At 46.1% G+C, this 7,482-nt stretch overlaps 1 long non-coding RNA gene across 2 annotated transcripts; it reads right to left on the bottom strand.

Annotated features, from left to right (window-relative positions):
• Positions 1-7,174, bottom strand: LOC125693425 (uncharacterized). 2 transcript variants are annotated; one of them, XR_007377094.1, is made up of 8 exons: positions 6,495-7,174; positions 5,983-6,105; positions 4,920-5,434; positions 1,478-3,032; positions 1,070-1,126; positions 820-974; positions 383-508; positions 1-290 (listed from the first exon to the last, which is right to left on the bottom strand). It is a non-coding gene; the product is annotated as an uncharacterized LOC125693425 (long non-coding RNA). The 2 variants fall into 2 exon arrangements; XR_007377095.1 differs by lacking the exon at positions 1,070-1,126.
• Positions 7,175-7,482: the final 308 nt, after the last annotated feature.

Here is a 7,482-nt window from a genome sequence, read left to right as displayed (position 1 = left end):
TAGTGCAAATCCCAGCAAACAGCCCCAAACCAGCAGCCAAAAGCACAGCTCTCAGTTTGTGGGAGCTGTGCTTTTGGCTGCTGGAATCAATAACCTCAAAGCCACCTAACACACACCAGACAGCTCCAAGACACCACTTCCAAAAGCTGATAGAAACCTTTTAAGCAACAAAACCAGCCAGGCACACCACAGCATCCTCTGCTCCTCCACCAGATCAGCAGAGAGATCCATCAGATCCCCACACTCCAGCACAGAAGGGCTGCTCTCACTTCACTCCATTCCTTCCAGGCCTGCAAGAAAACCACATCATCACACCGAGTCCCAGACATAAACTCCATCCCAGAGGCAGCACATAGGTAAGGGATAGACAGATACAGCTCACCATGCTTCACTGGAATCCTCATTCCAGCCATTAACATGCAGGAAGAGCTGTGAACCAGTTCCATCCTCCAGTGTGAGGGTTCATATCTGCGGATCCATCACTCACATACTCAAACTAGTCCTCACCCTGCAACAAGAACACAATCAGAGCCATACAGAATGGAAACACCTCTCTGGAGATCATCTGGCCCACTTCCCTACCACACATCACCCAGGAAAGCATCAAAGCACTACTGGAAGGAGGCTGGGCAGCCTATTCCATCCCTCCCACTTTGATCCTTCTCCTTTCTGCTTGCATAGGCCATGAACACACCACCCATCATCATCAACTGGGCTCTGCACATCAGATATTCCCATCAGCCACCCTTCTCTCATCTAGCTGGACAATCAAGACAACATACAAAGCTACCCAGCACAATTCCCCCTCAGTGAACCCACCCCATCTGCTCCTTAGACATTTCTCTTCTGGTCACTTGGAGATGACATAACTGGAACAAGTTGTCACATCACCTTCCCAGAGATGAGGCCATGCTTCTCACCCTCTCTGAAGCCTGCAGGGCCATCAGCTATCCTTCAGTCTTCAGGCACCTTTCCTGTAGGAAAAACCAGAGGAAGTGTGATAGCTATTTGGCAGTCACCTCTGCCAGCTCCCACAGGCATTTGCTGGCATCCATTTTGCCAAGACTACCTTTGACCAGCTCCTCCAGAATCCAGGGTTCCCAACAAGCAGTCTCAGCAGCAACAACTGAAGACAAAAAGGCATTCAGTACAGAAACGCATCCCCATTACCAGAATCTCCACCTTGCAAAGCAGAGGCCCACACATTCTCTAGTCTCCTTTTCTCTGTTGACAAACTTTTGTTAGTCTTGACCTCCCTCCTAAAGGTGATACTGAGAGGGCCTTAGCCTTCCTCAATCCTTCTCTTCTTTCTCCCCTTCAAGTTAAACCATGAGTTCTCATTCACCCCTGCAGGTCTCCTGCCATTCCTGCTCAGTTCTCTACTGTTTGGGATGCACAGCTCCTGAGCATGGAAGTAACACTCCAGCATCAACAATTGCTCACAGGACCCCCTCCAATGCTCTAACCCCAGGTGTACCTTCACATAGATCCTTTAAGAAGACAAAGTTGGCTCCCTCAAAGTTCAGCGTTTCAGTTCTACTCATTGCTTCACATCTTCCGCACTGAACACTGCAGCTCACACCTGCCACACTTGAGGCCACCACTGGTCTTCCTGTCCCCAAAGAGTCCTTCTACAACAGGGAGAGCAAGCTCCAGCAACACCTCTCTTCCCAATGGCTCCTTCAACACCTGTATCAGAAGATTTTCTTTGACATACTACAAGAACCTCTGGAATGAGCACTCTTGGCAGCCTTGCTTTCCTAACAGCTGACAGGGTGGTTCAAGTTGTGAGAAACACACTCTGGATCAAAAACTTCTAATCGTAGATCTGTTAAGAACAGTTTATTCATTATTGCAATAATGGCCACACAATCCCCACTGACAAGGGAGAAAATGCACAACTAGCCAGTGAAATCCATTCTGTTACATACCCTAGGTCTGACACAGGTAAAGCCTCCTGGCACTCCTTGGTTTAGTCTCAGGCTCACAACTTTCCAGCACTGTTGCTACATTACGCTTCCATACATCTGTCACCAACCCACTGTCTTTGTGTGCTCTGTACCTTTTATGGCAAGAGGATGACAACATTTTCAACAATTAGTACACTAGTTCTGTCCTGTACCAGACTCCCCCCTAGCCTATAAAATTATCTTACCTAGTGCCTGTGCCAATTTTACCTATGCCAGAACAGCCCAGTCTCAGCTTTACTGTGCTCAGCAGCTTTCTTTGTGAAAGACAACTTACCTTATGCTACATACAGAATACTAGAAATTGCCACTGCAAATGAGACAACCTCTCACAATTCCCCCTCTTCCTTTTTACCCTCTTGGGTTTTCAAACCAGACCACAAAATACCTGTAATAGTAGAAAACTACCTTACTATCCCAACTTGATGATTATCATTTATCAAAATGAATCTTGCTATTTTCCCCATATATATAAACATTATTAATAACAATTTCTTCACCATTGTATGATTCCTCCCAATATGAACAAGCAGCAAGTCTGGAATCAGAGCATAATCAGCATTAGAGGCTCTAAGCTACCAAGGAATTCAGGAAAGATAGGGAAGTTAGCAATAGTAAAGACAAATTCTAGCAAACTGTTTACAGAGCAGAAATAGTCACCACCAGGGAATCCAACAGTGTCTTATTGGTCTATGGCAAGGCAGCAGGTTGGTCAGCAACATCTCATTGACTTACTCATTCTTCCTCAGAACTCTTCAGGCCTGCCTACCTCAGTGATCAGGGTCATCATGTCGTGTCCATCATGGTGATGGTAGCTGCCACGGTATCCACATTTTGTTCATCAGGAGGAACAATGCATGTCCTCTCACCTCTGTGCTCACAGTAGTCAAGCATTTACTTCAAAAGCTTGTTGGGCAGGTCATGCCTTGGATGGATGCCGTTGAACAGGCTCTGAGCCAAGCATTCTCCAGCTTCTCATGTATCAGATGGCTGCCTCTGAACAAGGTTTGCGCCAAGCACTGTTCCCTCTTCTCACACCACCCAGTGCCACAAAGCTTGTTGTCACTGTCCCATGGTGGTTTCAAGAAAAAAAGATAAAGGGGGAAATGAGCGCAGAAAGGAAAGATACATGTTAAAAATAACACAAAGGCGAAGGAAAAAAGTGAGTGCTGACACACACACATTATATATATATATATGTATATATATATATGGAACTCACCTTATCCATGGATCACCAGGAGGCTAGGAAAAGTAATCTAATACCTGGGCCAACTTTCAGACTCCTTGGGTAATTCGAGCCAAGTCAGTCACCTCAGCATGTGCCAGACTTTCACATACAATTACAACCAATATATGCAATGTAATGGTTAATATGATCACAAACGCATGAAGCACAGAATTAAAAACTCCTCTTGCTGTTGGTGACCATCTAAGGAGCATTTCCCATCAGTGGTGTTCTCCATCCTTCTTCACCCTTACCAGAAAATGGTGCATCTCCCCCATATCATGGAGAACAGTAATCTAAGTTCTTTTTGTCCCTTATCTTGAAGGCAGCCTAACAACTGGTACAGATTGTCACATTGCAGTAATTTCTTTACCAAATAAGATTCATTTCAATTGGTGCAGGTGGCAAATCTTGGATTGATGTATAATTGGACCACAGCAACTGATAGGACATAACTGGAACTGAATAATTAGAGTCACATCCCATAATGTTAGTAAAGTTACAAACACAGACATTTGAATACAGTACATTTGAATCGTTCAAACATTTGAATGATTGCTTGTATCTACAATAATATTACCTGTGAGTATAAAATTATAAGAGGTCCTCATACACACACATCCTTTTCCAATATAGATGAGCACTATTTCAGGGGTCTCATTGGGACACCTCTAAAAATGGCAAATAATTTGCTCAGGGTCAACACAAGCATATCAAGTCTTGATGGTATTACTCTCAAAATAAATCCTTCTTTCTCCCCATACAGCACATGAACTAACATCAACAGTTTGCCATTTGTTTCCATTTTATTGGGCCCATACTCTGTTCCAATGAATAGGGCATAACCCCATTGTGATTCAGTCCCTGCACAATGATGGGTACACAGTATGTATCAAAGCATTGCTTATTGTTAGGACAAAAGCTGCAGCAATGTTATTAACAGGATCATAAGTAAAATTAACTAGACACCACTAAGACTGAAATTCTCTTTCAAATTTGTTTGCATTGTCCCAACCCACCTTTCAAATTTCAGTGGGTAGAGCTTTTACTTTACCTTCTACACATAAGAGCTAGGAAGACACCGAGTTTGACAAGTGCATCTACAATTAACTGATGGTCTTTTATATTAGCTCCTTCCCACTGAGATAATACATTAGATAAGAACTTCTGATTGATTCCCCAGTGCTGATAGGGGAAACTGCAGGGTTGTTGCAATGCAGGTAGATCACTCATTTGGCACCCTACTTCTATTCTTTGTCCTACATCTCCCCAGAGTTGCCAGTACTATCCTGGCCCCATTCACTTCCTGAATATATTTCAGGACTGTGCTTAACCATGGAAAGGGTTAAGCCTCTGTTACAGTTAGAATTCAATCCCATATACCCAGTATGTCCAATACAGGCATGGGACCATGACCAGCCAGTGAATGTGATAGGATCAGCATAAGCTAATACAAATATTTATCTGAATATGCCTGTCTGAAACAGTGACATTAATGATACCACAGGGATCCCAGAGAAAGGAGCAGAGTGAGAAGGGAGCACGCGAGGCTCAGCAACAGGATCAGCATTCATTAGCATACAGAAAACAAGAGAGAGAGCTTCCCAGTTTTCAGAGTGTATAATCAAAGAGTGTACAGCTGTATAATCAATCAGTATACAGAGAAGTTAGGTTGGAAAGATTACTGCGTTAGAAAGGGATAATCGAATGAATGGAAGGCTTACCTGTGTCCTGGGCTCACAGAAAAAGACTCCAGGAGGAGTGATCTGCAGAGAGAGGTCCTTCCTCAGTGGCAGTCAGCCCTCAAATAGGGTTTAGGAGAGGTGCAGCCAGGCTCCACCCCTTCCAGTCACACAACTGAATTGCCTTCACCTGTGCTGCCACAGTTCACTTATAACTTGTTTTGGGTGATCAATCAGAGGTTCAGGCCATGATTCAACAGTTCCCATACACAGAGGAACCAAGGTTAGAAAAAGCTTAACTAGAAGAGACAAGAGCAAAAAAACTTTTCTGGTCCCAAATGAACCACAGTTGGAAGGCAGGTGAAATCCAGATGGTTACTTTACATCTCCCCCGATCATCTTGAGCCTTCCAGATGTATCTGTTAAGAGGCTTTTTGAGTGTGAAAGGGACAGGATCAGCATGCAGCAAATCAATCGATATCAGTTGTCCCAGGGAGTAATAATCCCTTTAACCAGCTCTTCGAGTAAGGGACCACAAGGCACAGTGGTTGCCAGCACTAAAAAAAAAAAAAAATAAAAAAATTAAAAAAAAAAAATTATTCCAGGTCCCCAGTAACCATCTGACTCCTTTTTAATTAACAAGATCTGCTCTCCCCATCAGTGGGTCTTTCCACACATACTGCCTCTGATTTCCTAAGTGTGTAACCAAAATCTTTCTTTAATTTGGCCAGCTCTCTAGAAAAATAGGGGACCTCCTCAATGCTAACAGAGGACCCACCTTCACTCTCTTCATATGCATGCCCAGTTTATATCAGAGGGCAAAGGGTCACCAGGTTTTCTGATTTGTCTTTTTGTGCTCTCACATCCTCCAGGTTTTCTCCTGGAGGAAAGTCACTATCTAGAGAGCTAGTATTTATCTCCCTCTCATTACCAGTGAGAAATATTGGAAATTTCCATTGCAAAAGCACAACCCACCTCTCACAAAGTCTACCATGAGAACTAATGCCCACAGCTGTGAGACTACTTTCAGCTGTGTGTAGACAGTCTATCAACTTCCTCATCCTGGTCTGTAACCAACACCCCCAGTGATGTTACCCACATTCACCTGCCTCTTGAGTCTCACATGCAAGTACTCCACTAGTTCTTCATACATCCCCAGGCAGACCTCAGTATGTTCCTGTTCTCACAGTGGAAGAGCAACTCCACCACGTTGCCAGTCTCGTCTTTCCTAAAAGAAAGGACAGAACCATCCACAACAGCATTCCAGTCGTGTAAGCTGCCCCACCAGGTGTCCACAAGGGGAACGAGATCATCGTAGTTACACACGAAGGAGGGGAAAAAAAAAAACAACACATGGTCCCATCCTTCTCGCTCCTACTGCTGGAAGCAGCCGGGGCTGAAGCACCCCCACAACCCTCCTCGGGGGCTGAGACCACCCCAGAGTCGTGCTCAGTCTCAGGCTGTAGGGTAGCAGCTCCATGCCGACCCTTCCTAAAAAGACACGAGGAAGCCCAGAAGCGGCACAGTGCCGATACCAGAGACTCAAAGGTAGCCAAGCAGCAGCCCTATATAAGCCCCGAGAAGAGAGATCTTACCAAGCGACTCCCAAACACTCACCAGCTCGGGCTGACGAGAGGCTCTATTGCAGGCTGAGCAAGGGCTGCAGGAGGAGAAAACTTCTGTTTCAGCAGCCCTTTGCGTTGCTTCTTACTCCTAGCAGCACTGAGGCTGTAGGAATACGGCTCCAATTCTGCTTGCTCCTATTCATGAGAGCAGGAAGAACTAATGCACCCGCTAAAAAAAAGAAAAAAAAACAAAAACACACAAAAAAAAAACCACACACACACCACACACACACAACCTGGGGGAAGGCGGGCACCGCGGAGAGCACCCCGGGGCTGGGCTAGGACTCGGATCCGAGCGGCAGCCCCCTCCGAAAATGCGATGGGAGCCGGGCAACGACGCTGCTTCGGCTGCAAACAGCCCGCGGAGCCCGGCGGCAGCCCTACGCCGGCCCCAGGAAGAGCAGGGTCCGACAACCCGGCAGCCTCCTGCTTCAGCCCAAGAGATCCTAACAGCTCCCGAACGCCCGCCGCCTCCACGGTCCTCCTTACTACCAGAACCGCTCGCCGGTTTGGGCTGATCCTCACCGCGAGTGAGGATCCCACAGCAGCTTGAAACAAAACGACACAACAAGAACATTAAAGAGAATCCCAAGGCTCTATTTTAAAAGCAGCCCCTCGTAGAAGCAGCCCTTTTCAGCCGCAGGGCCGGTCAAAGGAACAGAGCCCATTCCGTCTCCCACACAGAGCTGCAGGAACTCCGCCGTGGCTCCCAGCAGCCTCCGGCTGAGCTTAAGATGCTTTGGGAGGCTTTGAGGCGGGTCCCGCCCGGGGCTCCCGACGAGCTGCAGCTGTGCGCGGCCCCGCGGCACCTGGAAGTCGCTGCAGTTACGCATGTGGACTCTAGATCCGAACTAGGGACTTAAATGACACTTTAAATTACAGTTTGTTGTGTGCTTCTCCTTCTCATCTCACTGTAGGATTCATTAATAAGTTAAATAATTAATATCCACAATATGTTAGAGTGTCCCTGTAGAGCAAGC

This window comes from Lagopus muta, chromosome 5 (assembly GCF_023343835.1).
Source record: "Lagopus muta isolate bLagMut1 chromosome 5, bLagMut1 primary, whole genome shotgun sequence".
Taxonomy (NCBI): domain Eukaryota; kingdom Metazoa; phylum Chordata; class Aves; order Galliformes; family Phasianidae; genus Lagopus; species Lagopus muta.
The sequence above is the reverse complement of the archived record's forward strand: the minus strand, read 5'-3'. Positions and strand labels throughout refer to the sequence as shown.